This window comes from Nyctibius grandis, chromosome 6 (assembly GCF_013368605.1).
Source record: "Nyctibius grandis isolate bNycGra1 chromosome 6, bNycGra1.pri, whole genome shotgun sequence".
Classification (NCBI taxonomy): domain Eukaryota; kingdom Metazoa; phylum Chordata; class Aves; order Nyctibiiformes; family Nyctibiidae; genus Nyctibius; species Nyctibius grandis.
The window spans coordinates 44,962,859-44,977,548 of NC_090663.1; positions in this window are offsets into that span (position 1 = coordinate 44,962,859).

The following is a 14,690-nucleotide window of genomic DNA, read 5'->3' on the forward strand; positions in this document are numbered from 1 at the left end:
GACACTTAATTTTCATCCTGCTGAATCCTGTTAAATCCTCAGTTTCGTTTGCCTTCACATGGAAATTATTTGTTTTAAACAACTAATGAGTGCCCAAGTCTCATAAACTGACACTTAGCAGCAGTTGCATTGCACCACTATCAAATATTTACATCCATTTTCCAATCATCTGGCAGCTGAAATGCAATTAACAACTTTGTTTTTATGTTCCCACTGGAGTTGGCTTGTACATCCATCACAAATGCATTCATTTACTCTAAATTTGCTCTTTGGATTTTACTCATTTAAATGAAGAAATTATATTTTTTCCCAGCCCCTGTTAGCCATGATCTCTTCTGTACATCAGCCTAGAGGGTCTGTGATAACCCTTTAGTTAGTTATTTATAGCCTATAATAACATCTGACATTGTCATGACACTGTAGCCAATGCTGTTCACTTTGAGCCTGGATCACTGTAATTCCAGGACAGAGGAAGAAGAGATGCCAGGTAGTGGTGAGATTATTATTAGTTATTAAAAACTCTCATAAAGACTTAAAGCTGGTATGTGATCCTGCACGTCAGTAATTATTTGAAGTCACAAAGACCTAAGAAGTGGCATCCTGAACAAAATCAGAAGCAGCATTGCTTCTGCTTGTTGGAGACTACCATAGTATTGGAATGCTGGATAATAAGCGATGTAGGTATTTTCACAACATGGCTACTACGTAGATAAAACCTTCATTTTACAGTTGGGAGCTTAGAGAGTAAAATCCAGAGTGGATCATAATTATTATTCACTCCTAGGACCATTCCCTCTTTGCTGCACAAAGGGATCTGCAGCCTTGCCGTGGGGACCCTGCAACCTGATTGAGCAGATGATGGCTACAGGGGATGGAGCACATCCCCCAGTTAGCAGAGGTGGTTTGCCTTGAAATCAGCAGCAGTGAAGCTACATTAGAGTGGTGGTGTGCATAAACTGAAAGAGAAGGCTTGTTGGCTCAGGGGTGGTACCATTCTAGCAAGGCTGGCTATCTCTGAGGACTAAGCTAGAAGCTCTGCTTGATAGGTTTGAACTCTCAAGACTGTTCAGGCAGCTGACACAGCACATATGAACACACACGCTCCTCTCCTCTGTCATAGGAATACTCTGAAAATACTTACTGACCCTCACCCTGTGGGTCAGAAAGTCCAGGGGATGTTTGGGTGTGAGAATCAAAGTGGTCAGTAGTAACTGAGCCAAGGCATTGGAGATCTTGGCAGTTCCAGATGTGGGGGGTGATGAACTCACAGCCATTTACACAGTCAGCCCAGGCAGGCAACAGATTTGTCTACACTGACCAACACCAGCGTGAGTACCAAAAAGCAAGATGACGGCACATGGTTAGCTTTCTCTCTACCTAATGGGCCCATCCAAAAAGCCACCCGTCTTTAACCCCTCACTAATGTGTGGTTATTTGCATTATTTGAAAGCAGTCAAATTAATTTTTACAATACTGGCAAGTTCACTGTACAGATTATTGTTGCACAGTTCTCTGAGCCATTTTGATACAAAGCGTACAGTGTAGGTGAGATGAACAGGGCAGAGTCAGCACCGAGTGTCTGCAGTGCCAAGCTCAGTTGCTCAGAAGGTGCAGAGCAAGATGACCCATCTGCCCAAGGGAAGGGAGCAAATGCAACATGACAAATCAGTGCAGTTTTCCTGATATACTTCACTGCTTCCATATGCTTTTCTCCGGAGCTGGACCATCTGTCTCCAGCTCATATATGATTTTTGCATCTCACCAGACAGCTTTCAGAGACACTGTTGTTGTGTTTGCTGATTCCAGATTTTGGAGACTGTCCCGGGCAAGTAGAAGTGCTGCCCATTTCTGCCCTGCTCCCTCAGACTGATTATTCAGTTCATTTCAGAGCAGGGTCATTTCAGACACTGACAAATTGCTGCATTAAAGTATAAATACTTAAGCATAAGACATCAGCCTATATGCCATCCTAAACAAGAGAGTCAAGTCAATTGTGACTTGAGAGAATGAAGGCTCAAAGTGCCATTAGGTGAAATGGCATGGAGGGGAGCAAGGTGGAAAGTTTGCCTGCGGTTTTTAACATGTGAAATGACATTACTGCCTAAAGTTCCTTACAAGCACAGTATTACAGTTTGATAGTAGCAGTCACTATGTTAGTTGCTGGTATTGGGATTAAGTCAACTCCAGCTTCTCTTACTTGTTTTATCTGCTTCTTCCTATATTGTCAACAGCAGGATTTTAGGACACTGTCAGAAACTGTAAGAGAAACTGTATGAAGAGATTAAAACAAAATTCTCTTGCGAACTGGCACTTTTTGAAACCTGCATTCATTAATATATAGAAAATGTGGCTCTAATTTCACTGAGACATCGAAAAAAAGTAACGATCTTACCTTCAGTAACTATCAAGAATTGCACAACAGCTCCAAATAATAATATTTTACACAGTATATGCAAACAACAGAACATCCAGCAATGACCTCCCAAAAGTATCTCTGTAACCTAATTATGAATCTACTACCTCATTTTACTGGTGTATAAACTGTAGCTCAGGGCAAACAGTTTAAGCAATTCGCTCAAGGACACATCCCACCTTACTGAAAGCCCAGGAGTTCAGAGCATCCAGCCCCCTGGATGTGTGACTTAAGACTATTGTTGCCTCTCTGTGCGACCAAAGTGCACAATAATTTTATTTCCTTTTTAATAAGTGTGTTTATGCTCATCAACAAGCAGCCCAAGAACCCCAACGAGAAAGAAATACTGGCTGCTCAGCAGTGTCACTACCATGTCAGCTGTAAGGTTTGTAATACTAAAGAAAGTGGCTGCATACACCTGGTGGCTTCATATACTTCTTCTAGCGCTCTGAGATCCTAAAATATGAGAGAGCAGACCCAAAAGGATGAATTCTATAGTCCCCACGTAAAATCTGAGCATTTGCAATCCTCCTTGCATAGTATGTGAGGGAGAGGAGAACCATGAGAGCAGCTTGCAAACACCCAGCAGCACATCTGTACCTTCACACAGGACCTAAGCGAGTCTGAATCACTTGGCCTAACATTACATAAAGAAATGTCACCAAAGTCAAATCTCTTTTGCAGCGCAGAGTCCCTTTTCCTTAATATCTTGGTAATTTTTAATAATAATGTTGTTTCAAAAGGAAAAGTTTAGTTTTGAAGAAGTCTTCATAAACTATTTCCAAACAAACAAATAACAGGAAATCTCCACTCAGATAAACTGACAGTTTGCTTTATCTTTATGAGACTGAATGACATTTGAGTGAATAACCATTTAATTTTTACATTTTAAAAGTCTCAGTTGACTTTAAAATCAATAGATATTACAGGTAATTCATTTTACCACCAATTTATATTTTCCAAATAAAATAGGAAAAATAGGGTACTGTTTTTTCTACTACATCTTGGTTTCCTGTCTAGCTTTTTTTAAATAATAGATATACTATCAAATAATTTCCTCACTTTTTATGCTTAAATACTGCTTGATTTTATGGGCCATGCTGTACACATGTTAAGTTACTCTATGGACCATGATATTTTCCAGCAGTTTCACAAATCAGCCTTCTAAAGTAATTAAGCTGTTCTCTGGACTCCAGAAATACCATCCTCAAGCAAAATTATGTATCTTTCATCAAACAATAAACACCAAGAGTGGAAGTGCTTTATTTTTCCAGAGCTGCAAATACTTTCTACTTGTCATCAATACATGGGTTATATATGTGATGTAAAGAGAAACCAGTTACTCACATATCAGTTCCTGTGCTGTGAAGAGAAAGCCGTGTGCTCCTGTTGCTGTGAGGAATCAATTATCTTGAATTACCTATTTGCTTGAAATGCTCAGCTACATCTCCCACTAAATATCCGATGTGCATAGCTTGAATAAGTTTTCCCCACTGCACCTGTGAGGTGGCTGAACATGGCTCACACCAGCTGGGTTTATCTAGGATGACTCCTGGCTTGTAAGCATGCATGAAGAATGGGGGAAAGAGCATCTCGGGGTGTACTGCCCCTGCCACGGCATTGCTTCCCTCCAGAGCATCTCCACTGTAAGCGAGAACAGACACCATCCTCCTCTTCAGAGTGGAAGGACAACCCACTGCTACTCAGTGCAAGTGCTAAAGGTGATGGGTATTTGGCACAAATTAAAATAAAAGACAGAATAAAATTATACAGAACACAGAAGAAACACCCTGTTTGTTCTGCCAGTTGGAGTTATTGTGGTTGCCCTTTCCTGACCATGCTCAACGTATTCACAGCAGCCATTCCCACTGCCGGAGTAAGAAGGGTTACTGATGGAAGGCTGGGCAGATGGATACTCTGCTCTGTTCTTCCTGTTTTTCAAAGCAGCTTAGTACATCTGTCTATTCTGACAAGTATATAGGTAGCTTTCTGCAAACAAGAATTACCCTATTTCACTCTGCAACAATGAATATTTTGGCAGTCTATGAGTCTTAGAATTTCTTGCTATTTTATTTACTCTCGTAGATGGTACCACTTTCTCCCTCTTAGGCAATCTGCCAGTATCTGTTAGGATTTCTCACTCAGTGTCTTGTTAATGCAGGCTTGGGAACAATGAGTGTAGGCAGTAAAATCAACCTGTGTTGTAGACAAAAGGAAAGCTTTATGATGCATAAATATCAGAGCCCTGTGAAATGGATTGTGAAAAGGAAGAAGCAGTTTTAATAAGCTTTTAAAAACTATCAGAAGGAAAAAAAAAAGGAGATATGTAGGCAAAAAATAACATGTTCTGCATAGGGTAGATGGTAGCTTTCAGGTAGTCTTTCAGGAGGTGAAATGCAGGGGAGGTGAAAGAGATTTTTCCTACTACTGCCCCATACAATGTATGATGATGTGACAGGAGAAGCTTAACCAGAGTATTTTTTGTTCCCTTTAGGATCTAGCCATGACTGATATTGTCCCGCTGTTGTTCAAGAAATAGTTCAATGTAATATGCAGAGATGTATTGCAGCTGGAGGAAAAAAAATAACCCAACTCACATCAGTTGCCTGACTGCATGAAAGAGACGTGGCATTCACAGGGGGGCAGAGAAACATCACAGTACCTTTTCCCACCCCATCCCACCCTTCTCTCAGCCTAAGTACAAGCAGTGCTAGTTCAGTGCCAAAGCAGAAAATTAGAACCAATTTCACTGGCAATCACCCAAAATATCCTTCTTTTTTGTCTTCTGATTGTGAGCAGCGCGAGCAGTTCCTGTGTCCTCTCCTTGCAAAACTACACCTATTTATACATAATGCAAAGATTCTTCTGCAAACTGCAGAGGCTGACCCCACTGGTCCCATCCCTGACGCAGTACATTCTGCAGTTCATCCCACTTCAGTCCTAGATAAATGATATCCTGTGTCTGGGGCTTTAAAACCTTGCCATCTAAAACTGCTATCTATTATAGTCTCACTCCATAAGACTAAATAACCTAAAATGGTTTTGAGCTTAAATTTAAGTAAGCCTATGATTGTGCCAAGCCTCCTCCCTTCCAGTACATGGTGGGAATAAATTATTTTTTCAAGAAAGGTAAAACTGAAATATTATTAACATCCAGACAATGTGCTGGTACCAATTACTTTTTTCTTTTGATATCTGGAAGTAATACCAACCCTATTCAAGGTCTTTCTGTAAGGAGGTGAGCTGTAAAATGACAATTTTAATGAAGAGTAGATAACAATTTTGGTCTTTTGTGCTAGCAAAGAGAAAGTTACATCATTTCCTCCATAATAGAAGGGTCTCCTACCATGAAATAGCATCTCTTTTGAAAAATAGTATGTGGAGGAAAGAAAGCACTAATGAGACTTTGATTACATCTCTGCCATTACATGATAATCCTTAAAATTACTCACCTGTTGTATCTTGATTTTTAATCTAATCTTAAAACCAAAACTGAAGCAGATGCTTAATATACTTCATTTGCAAAGCTGTTTACACTTTAAAATCGTTCTGGAGAAACTTCTGCTTGCTAATGGGAAGCTGTCACGATTGCTAAGCCAATTGTAGTTAGGCATAGCTGCATTGCCAGGTGCTGGCACACCTAACCAAGCTCCTTCTGCAGGGAGCCCCGTACAGTGACACAACCCAAGATGTCTGGATGTGAGTCTGATCAAGCACTATGTCCTGCTCAGCACAGCTAAAGTCGCTGTTAAGTTTATTTGCTGGGACTGAACGTTATACAGCTGTATCTGAGCTGGTGAAGTTGCCTGTATCGTGCTAAGGGGTACAGAGCCCCATACGGACAGTTTCAGCTGTGAATCTCTGCATGGCCATTGATTGAACAGGGACATAGCTTCCAGTCCTTGCAAACCAATGACAGATGATTTATGAATCCCTTCAACTCTTTTATAGGACAAGTTTTGCTCTACTGTTTTGGGTTGGGTTTTCTTTCCCTCTCTTTCAGAAGAGAGAATTCCTCTTGCTCTGTAGATTGACTTTTATACAAAGCTATAGGCTCAATTCTGAGCAAAAAAATAGTCTTGTGGAATAACTAAAGCAAAACTCACACACAAAGAGTGGGTACAGGAAGAGCATGACATGGAGTGGGCCTGTGGTCAGTAGAGATGTCAGCTCTGCTGCCTTCAAAGCAAGATGCTCCCAGAAGCACGGACATAACAGTATATCTCTGATCATGCTACAAGAACTTCTTTGCACCTCTCAGCTACACAAATACACAGGGAAAGAAAAACATAAGCTCAGAAAGCCAAGAAAAGCCTTCGTCTTTTACTAGACCCAGTATTTCCAGATGCCAGCAGTCTACCAGCTGCAAAGTAACCTACAGAGAAGAGGACAAAATTGGACCAGGTAGCCCCAGAGCCTCTTCTACAGCATCACCTTCATGCAGAGACCGGCAACATAGAAACATGCACAACTCCTCCAGCACAGCTGGTCTGTCACAGTTGGTCTATCCAGATGCTTGCTTCTTCCTTCTCTCCAGATGAATACCTCGTGATCACCAGGGTCCAGATGCATGCTTGACTGGAAATCAGACGCACACGTGTGAAATCTCTGAGCCGTCAAAGGAGCTGTGCACCCCCAACTGCCCACTGAGCTCCCAACCTTTCTGACCATGCAGAGAACTGGGAGGCCAGGGGACTCCTCAGACATCCTTCCTAGTCCTGAGACACCACTCGAAAAGTTGCTAGATGGGAGGACGAGAGATTTGAAAACCTTTGATGGAGAAAATATTGACAGCCGGAGAGGGAAAGGAAAAGCCCTTGTTTGCTACATATTTGATCCCTTCCCAGGCAACTCATTATCTGTGTATTTCAGATGCGTGTTTCCCCTGAACAACATGAAACCAGCCTGTGCTTTTCAGAACAGAGATGGTCTTTTTTGTAGGTAAAAATTGTAGACCTCCCCACCCCAATTTTACAGACAAAAACCATTACTAAAGACTTCCCAGTAGATGGCAGGGTTACCTTGTGACAAAGCTTAAAGTCTTAAGCTGAAAGGGCTCCTAGATAAAGGTTCAAGTACTGGTTAAGTGTATTTCATTAGCAGAATGAACTAGTGTCTGAAAAGGCATAAACACACATTAGATTAACTGATCTAATGTGAGCTGGGAAATGTAGAAGTTATATTTGAAGGTAGTGAAAAATCTTGAACCTCAACACAGTATTAAATATGAGCTTTGTTAAAAATGAGCTTCGTTTAGACAATTGTTTATACCACAAAACTGACAAGACAGAAAACACAGCATTTAATGTGAGAATCCACTGGAGTTGCTGGCTGTAGAATAAAGTCATGTGTCCAGTTCTGGGCCCCCCAGTTCAAGAAAGATAAGGAACTACTGGAGAGAGTCCAGCGGAAGGCTACAAAGATGATAATAGGACTGGAGCATCTCTCTTAGAAGGAGAGGCTGAGGGATCTGGGTCTGTTTAGCCTGGAGAAGAGAAGACTGAGGGGGACCTTATCAACACTTACAAATACCTTAGAGGTGGGTGTCAAGAGGATGGGGCCAGACTCTTCTCAGTGGTGCCCAGTGACAGGACAAGGGGCAACAGGCACAAACTGAAACATGGCAAGTTCCATCTAAATATGAGAAAAAACTTCTCTATTTTGAGGGTGACAGAGCACTGGAACAGGCTGTGCAGGGAGGCTGTGGAGTCTCCTTCTCTGGAGATATTCAAATCCCGCCTGGACGTGACCCTGTGCAACATGCTCTCGGGGACCTGCTTGGGCAGGGGTTGGACTAGATGATCTCCAGAGGTCCCTTCCAACCCCAACTATTGTGTGATTCTGTGATTCTGTGAAAAGCAAAAAGCCCTTGCAAATATTACTGAAAGTGATCAGCAAAAGCAGCTTTCAGAACCAAAATCAGTTCAGCTGGACAGTATAGTGTTTGCCTCTTTCTAGGGACTGAGCAAAAGAAGAGCACCCAAAAAAGGAATTCTGTACTGCTTTTGTCAATATGAGAAATCAGGACCTCAGTGGGTGGAGAACATCTTTACAGGTTAGGAACCCCTCAGAAAGAGCCAGAAGGAAAGCCTGACGCACCCTGAGGATCTCAGAAATGGTTTTTTTTACATGCTGGGAACCAAACAGCTCAGCCCAGTATGACTTAATAATAACTGTCTGCAAATGGAAGAGGTTTTGGCCCCTTAAAACTATAATTCTCTGAAATTGCTTTTCCAGCCAAAGTGGTAAGAAGCGCCCCACTGTATTTCAAACACTTATAATGACTCTGGTAAGTGAATTCCCTTGTAAGTGTCGCAAGGTTGTATGGGCATCTCCTTGAAGGATAGCTGGATTTACATGAGATGGATATAAATGTGGTCATTCTGGTTGTGTCAACACTTTCTGAAATCATTTGTGGACGACCACTAATGTCAAACCTCTGTACATTGCAGGTAAACTGAAATGGCTGCAGGAAAAAATACCAGTCCACATTTTATATGGTTTTCTTTAGCAGAAAAGATTCAGACACCAGACACCCGATACTTTTGCTTCTCATTTGGTCTGTGCCAGGTTTGGCTTGCCTCACTGAAATATCTCACATATTTAATTTCTCTATTATACTGTGGGATTAGAGGATAAGTGGAAATACTATATTTATTCATAAAAAGAGGTCACCTGCTTTCTTTTGTGAAGATCTAATAAGAAAGTGCATGGGCTGATGACACACAGGGCTTCTGAAGAGCAAAAAGGCCCAGCCTGGCACACCTTCTGTGTCAGGACAAATTCTGCATTTATTGCACCAGTGCTGCTCAGCAGTGCTGCCCAACTGCAGACCATGAAGAAAAACAGAATTCTGATTCCTAGCGATAAACAGTATCTTCAAAGTCACATTTCCTATTAATTCCTGCAATAATATACTCAACTTCCTCTGGTAAGTGTCAAGTGTCACTAAAGACCATAGCTTCAGACTACGTCACTGAAAACATTTTTGGGTTTTGTTTTTATTTTATAAAATCCTTAATAATGTGTTGTCATATTTTTTTTGTTTTTACATATTAATGCGTGACTACATTATATTCTTCAAAAGTTTCCCCATCCTATAGCCACCTTATTGATGATTCAAACCTATTGATTTGCCTTGTTTCTGAAAGCATTTGCTTTATAAAAATACAAAACCAAAAAGGAATGAAAACTGCATTGATTGATGCTTTTAAATCCTATTGTTTTTTTGTAGTTGGGTAATACACACAAAGCGTGACACATTCCCAAAATTCTGACTGTGGTAAGAGTGTAACAGAAATGGTAACATTAATGTGATCATCTTGATTTTTTCCCACAAGAATAACATAATTCTAACTGCTCCAAGATCACATGTCTTTTCTTCCCTTTTCAGCCTAATGAATAATTTGGCTCATCTTTCTCACTGAGATAAACACTGAATCTTGCTGAAGGTCACGCAGCATTCCCAGTATCTTCTCATTCATGTGCAATTCAGCACTATATTCTGTGCCTCTTATTATTTTACATTCATGACATGCAGTTGTAGATTGTTTCCATGGTGGTATAATGCCTGATAGTCACCTCATGCAGTGAATGGTAAACACTGATGTTTCAAAAGCTAATTAGTGGTGCAGATTTGTTTTTTATTGCCCTATCTCAGTTTATTCAGCTGGAGAGCTATGGGCCAGGCAAGGTCAGCAAAGGCGATTAGAGAAATGATCATTGTTTCATACAACAGAATGTTGAAATAAAGATTATTTGGTGTAGAAAGAAAAGAATTAAAGAGGCTGCGGCATCTGACATTATTAAAGTAACTGTAAACCAATTGTTTTGACCCTTAGGCCTTTGGCTCACCCAGGGCCCCCACTAATCCATTTGTCATCCAATATTTCTGTCTGAAGACAAAAGCCCTCTTAGGCTTTGAGAGAAAACTTTGAGAGAGATCCTTCTACTCCTGGCTCAGCGACTCTTCATGTCCAGCCTCGAGTTTCATCTCACCAGTGTCCTCTGAAGCAATACTCTGCCTCCAGTTTTCAGTAGCTAGAAGGAAATGCATAGGAAATCATGGGGCAGGGAAGTGGTGGGGGGTGCAGAAAAAGAAAGGAACCACAACTCTTTTATCTGTAAGAAGTGTTCTCAGTTGGCCTCAACTTACACATGGGAAGTTTTTCTGCGTGTTGCTGGGGGGAGGGATGGGGACAGAGGGGCTTTCACCAGACCTTCTTTTATTTCTTCATGTCCTAAAGTGCTTGGCAGCTTTTAAGCAATGGTGCCAAACCCTCTGAATCCAGTTTTCTGTGCCAAACCCTCTGAATCCACAATGAAAATTCATTGTGGAATTTTCCCTTCAGATCACAAGAGGTGTGCATTTCCTCAGCTGCCAATAATTTATGCAGACATATCTGCCCTTGGCTTAGCATATCCATGTAGCTAGGCTTTCTGTAGCACAGGTCACTGAAGAGCCTGAGCAACACCACTTTCAATGCAACTACATGTACATGTAGAAACTGTCCACATAGATGCTGTAGGACAGGGAGAGACCTTTACATCAAGAGAATACGCTGCAAAGCCAAGAGAACCTCAAAGAGGAAATGAAACCATGAAAGATATGCTGCTAATTTCAAGAAGAATCATGTTTGCATTTGTGCAAGATATTATAGCAACCACATAATCAATTTTTTTTGTTTCATTTACGGAGCGTGTCTACAACATAGTTCAGGAAGGAATTTCTCTCATAAGTGAGCGATGGAAGTGGATCACTGCAGAGAAAGTCTTCCTCAACAAGACAGAAGAGTTTTTCCTCCTCTGGGAGGAGCAGAGAGGGGTCACAGTAAAGGTATAAAAACAAGTCACTTTTGTAACCCCATGCCTTAAAAGATAAGGCATAGGGAGGAATAAAATTTAATTGGTCATTCCCATTCATCCACTTGTAGAGGACAAAAAGGAACCACCAACAAAACTGGGAAGTAACAAATCCAGAAGTGCAGAAGAGAAATAGTTATCTCTACAGGATATTATGAGGTATAAATAAAAAACACCATAAGATCACAAGCTTCATGCCTGATCTTTTTTAATTTGAGTTATTTCAAAAGGTAGGGAGGAGAAACAAGAACAAAACACAGCCATGATATAAGCCACAATGCTCTAGGACACAATTCAGAGTAAGGTCTTTCTGAAAGGACTGATACAAAGCAACTTCTCTCCCTGATCAGGTACCAAAAGAAGTGTGTCCTTTTTCACTTGCTGCAAGAATGTATGCTGGTTTAAATAAATAAATAAACACAGTATTTTGAACATGCCCATCCTCTCCCACAACACCTCCTCCCGCACCAGTCTGGCATGTTTGGTGCAGGCCAGGAGTTCCCAGGACCATATGATTTCTGCATCTCCCTCCCAACCAAGATCAGTTGCAGGCCAGATCCATGCCTGTAGATGTCCACATCCTTCCCCAAAACCGGGATGCTACTCAACCAAGAAAGCAGTTCTGGTCTAGCTTGGAATTGCAGTCTTTCAGATGGGAATAACGTGATTACAGTGTCTAATGTAACAATCTCAGATAACAAATAAAACTAAAATGCAGCTCATATTTTAGAAAACAATTAAATTGAGTTAATACAGCATGCTGAAGATATATCATAATCAAGAAAGTATTTTCTCATTAGTATTCATGCAAGATCTAACTGTACTTGGGTCTAGAAATTTTAAAAAAGAAAGAAGAGTAATATCACCATACTGGAAAAAGGTATTTCTTGTAATAAAAATTTTCCTTTCTACTTTATGGGAAATACACCAATCTAATTTCTAAATGGAATATCCCCTCATGTATCTATGTCAAACTGCCACGTGAATACAGCTATTTTGCTCAATACTATTTGAAAGCTTCCCTTTTTTCTTTCACTTCTCTGCTGTTATCTGACGCTGTGTGGCACACAAGCTTGTCTCAGCCATTCCTGTATCCCACTCCGCATAGTGGATGGAGGGACCGTAATTACACAAAATGTACAATTTCATCTTATCTTAGATTTCTAACAGCATGATTACAAGGCTTCCCTGATTATGCTGTTCAGATACAACTGTCAGCAACACCAAAGTTCTGCTTGCTCTAAGGTAAAAGGCTGCCTCTTATTAAATGATGCTATGGTTTTAAGGAGTAAAATGTGCTTCCTGTAGTACTAAGTATAAAATGCCAGTGTTTAGCTACGGCAGGCATTATCAAAGAAAATAACAACATTCTCAATTTTATTCTTTACGTGCTTTCATCTATATACAATAATTTAATCTCAGGTAAATTAGGGAGATTTTTATAGCTAATCTAGAGCTAGAGTACACATCCAGAAGACCTGTGTTACAGTCCCCGCTCCACTCAGTGTGCCAGTCCTCTGCATGCAGCTGGTGCAAGCACTATTGGAAAGGTGGGATGGAAAAATGCCTCCAGAAGTCTGCATGTTCACTTAACAGACTGGGATTTCAGATCTTGCTCCAGGATGGATAAAGCACAAATTTGAAGTCAGCTCTCCCTCTCTCTCCCAGAGACCTTAGCTTTTTTTTCCTGTGCACCAAAGACATCAGCTTAGACACCAGGGCACAGAGTCAGTTCAGAAAGCTTGACAAACTTGTATCATTTGAGGCACAAATTATATACCAGGTGGGTACACCTAATGCTGGCAGTAAGGGCCAGGATCAACCATTTCAAGCTCTGGGCAAGGCAGCCTGACCTGCCGGAAGGTAACTCCTTGCTGGTCTTCAGGAGTTTATGGTCAGATAGCGGCTGTGTGCCACGGGTGCTGGAGAAGACAGTTCACCTTCCGAGCTCAGCTGTCTTCCTCAGGGCTACCACACGTTGATTGCAAGAGTGGGAGATGGGGAAGGAAGAAAGGGACATCAAGGAAGCATTGAACCGAAGGAAGCTGGGCAGGATAGCCACTGCTTTTAACTGCTGTGGTGGTATAAGTCCTTGCTTCCTAAGTGTTGCAGACCATGAAGGGCAACAGGAAACTTCCCGGGGTAGTCTACATGGCTACACCTCCCTGCTGAGTTACCCCCAGAACAGCTGCAGCAAATGGGAGGACAAGCACAGGCCCCACCAAGCATAAGGAGACAGTGATCTCCCAGGAAAGGGCATAGAGCAAATGATGTAATGGCTTTACCATCAGCAGTGGGGTCATATCAAGATATGGAAGTGCTGCAAGGAGACAGAAGTCCCAACAAAACTGCCTCTTCAGCTGGTGTGTGGCATCCAAATTCCTACGGCTGTCTCCAGCAACACAGGCCTATGCTCACTGAAAGGGTAGCCACTTTCAGAGGGACTAAGGAAAAATGTGTGACTTTTCCAAATACAAAAATTCAACCTCATCTCACACAGATCTGACATGCACTCAGAGAGCAGCAGAGTGCTACCTGATTTAAAGGAGTCTGTGAGATTGGGGACTCAGTTACCTAACTGCTCCATCATTAACCGATAAATAAAAGCCACTCATTTGTGTTCGAAACCAGTACATAAACATGGGAAGAAGGAAAAACAAACGCATAGTAAGTGGAGCCAAGCTAGCACAAGTCACAAACCAGTGGCAAACAAGGTCCTATGACCAAACCAGTTCCTCCCATCAAGAAAATGTTTTGCTGGGTGAATGGATGAGTAAGAAGCACACTCCTCGGCCTACTCCCTCAGCTGGCACCTGGCTCTGGCCAAGCCTCACATCATCAGATGCATCTTCCCACTGTCCTTCAATTTTTCCATACTGGAGACCCTGAACACAAGAAGCCCTGGCTGTCAGCAGCCCTGGTCTCACCAGTGCCTGCACCACTCCTGAGCACTGGCTGCATCCATGTTCAACCGCTACAGCCACACCTGTTCTTCTTGCATGCGAGGTGGTGGGTCCAGGTGCCCAGGCCCTTGGCGCAACTAGTCCAGCTCCCTGGAATGGATCTTCCTCTCAGTTTCTGAACCCTCTGTTGCCGTTCCTCTTCAGTTTTCCCTATGCAGGCTGGAGACCTGCTTTGATGTGTACCACAGTGCACCTCACGTATGCCCCCCCCCTGCAATGAGGTGCAGTCCTAACCCATGTTTTTCTGGCAGTTTCAGCAAATGCTCTCTCATCTGATTACTCCTCCCAGGAGCAGAGGAGCTTCAGTTACTACTGCCCTGAAAGCAACCAGAGAGGATATCAAGAGCAGGGTCGAAAGCCTGGCTGTAGGAGGATTACAAACATCTGGAAACAGACCTCCATGGTTTAACCCACTAGCCTTGAAGCTCAGCTGAAGGTGGCCCTTCATCCTC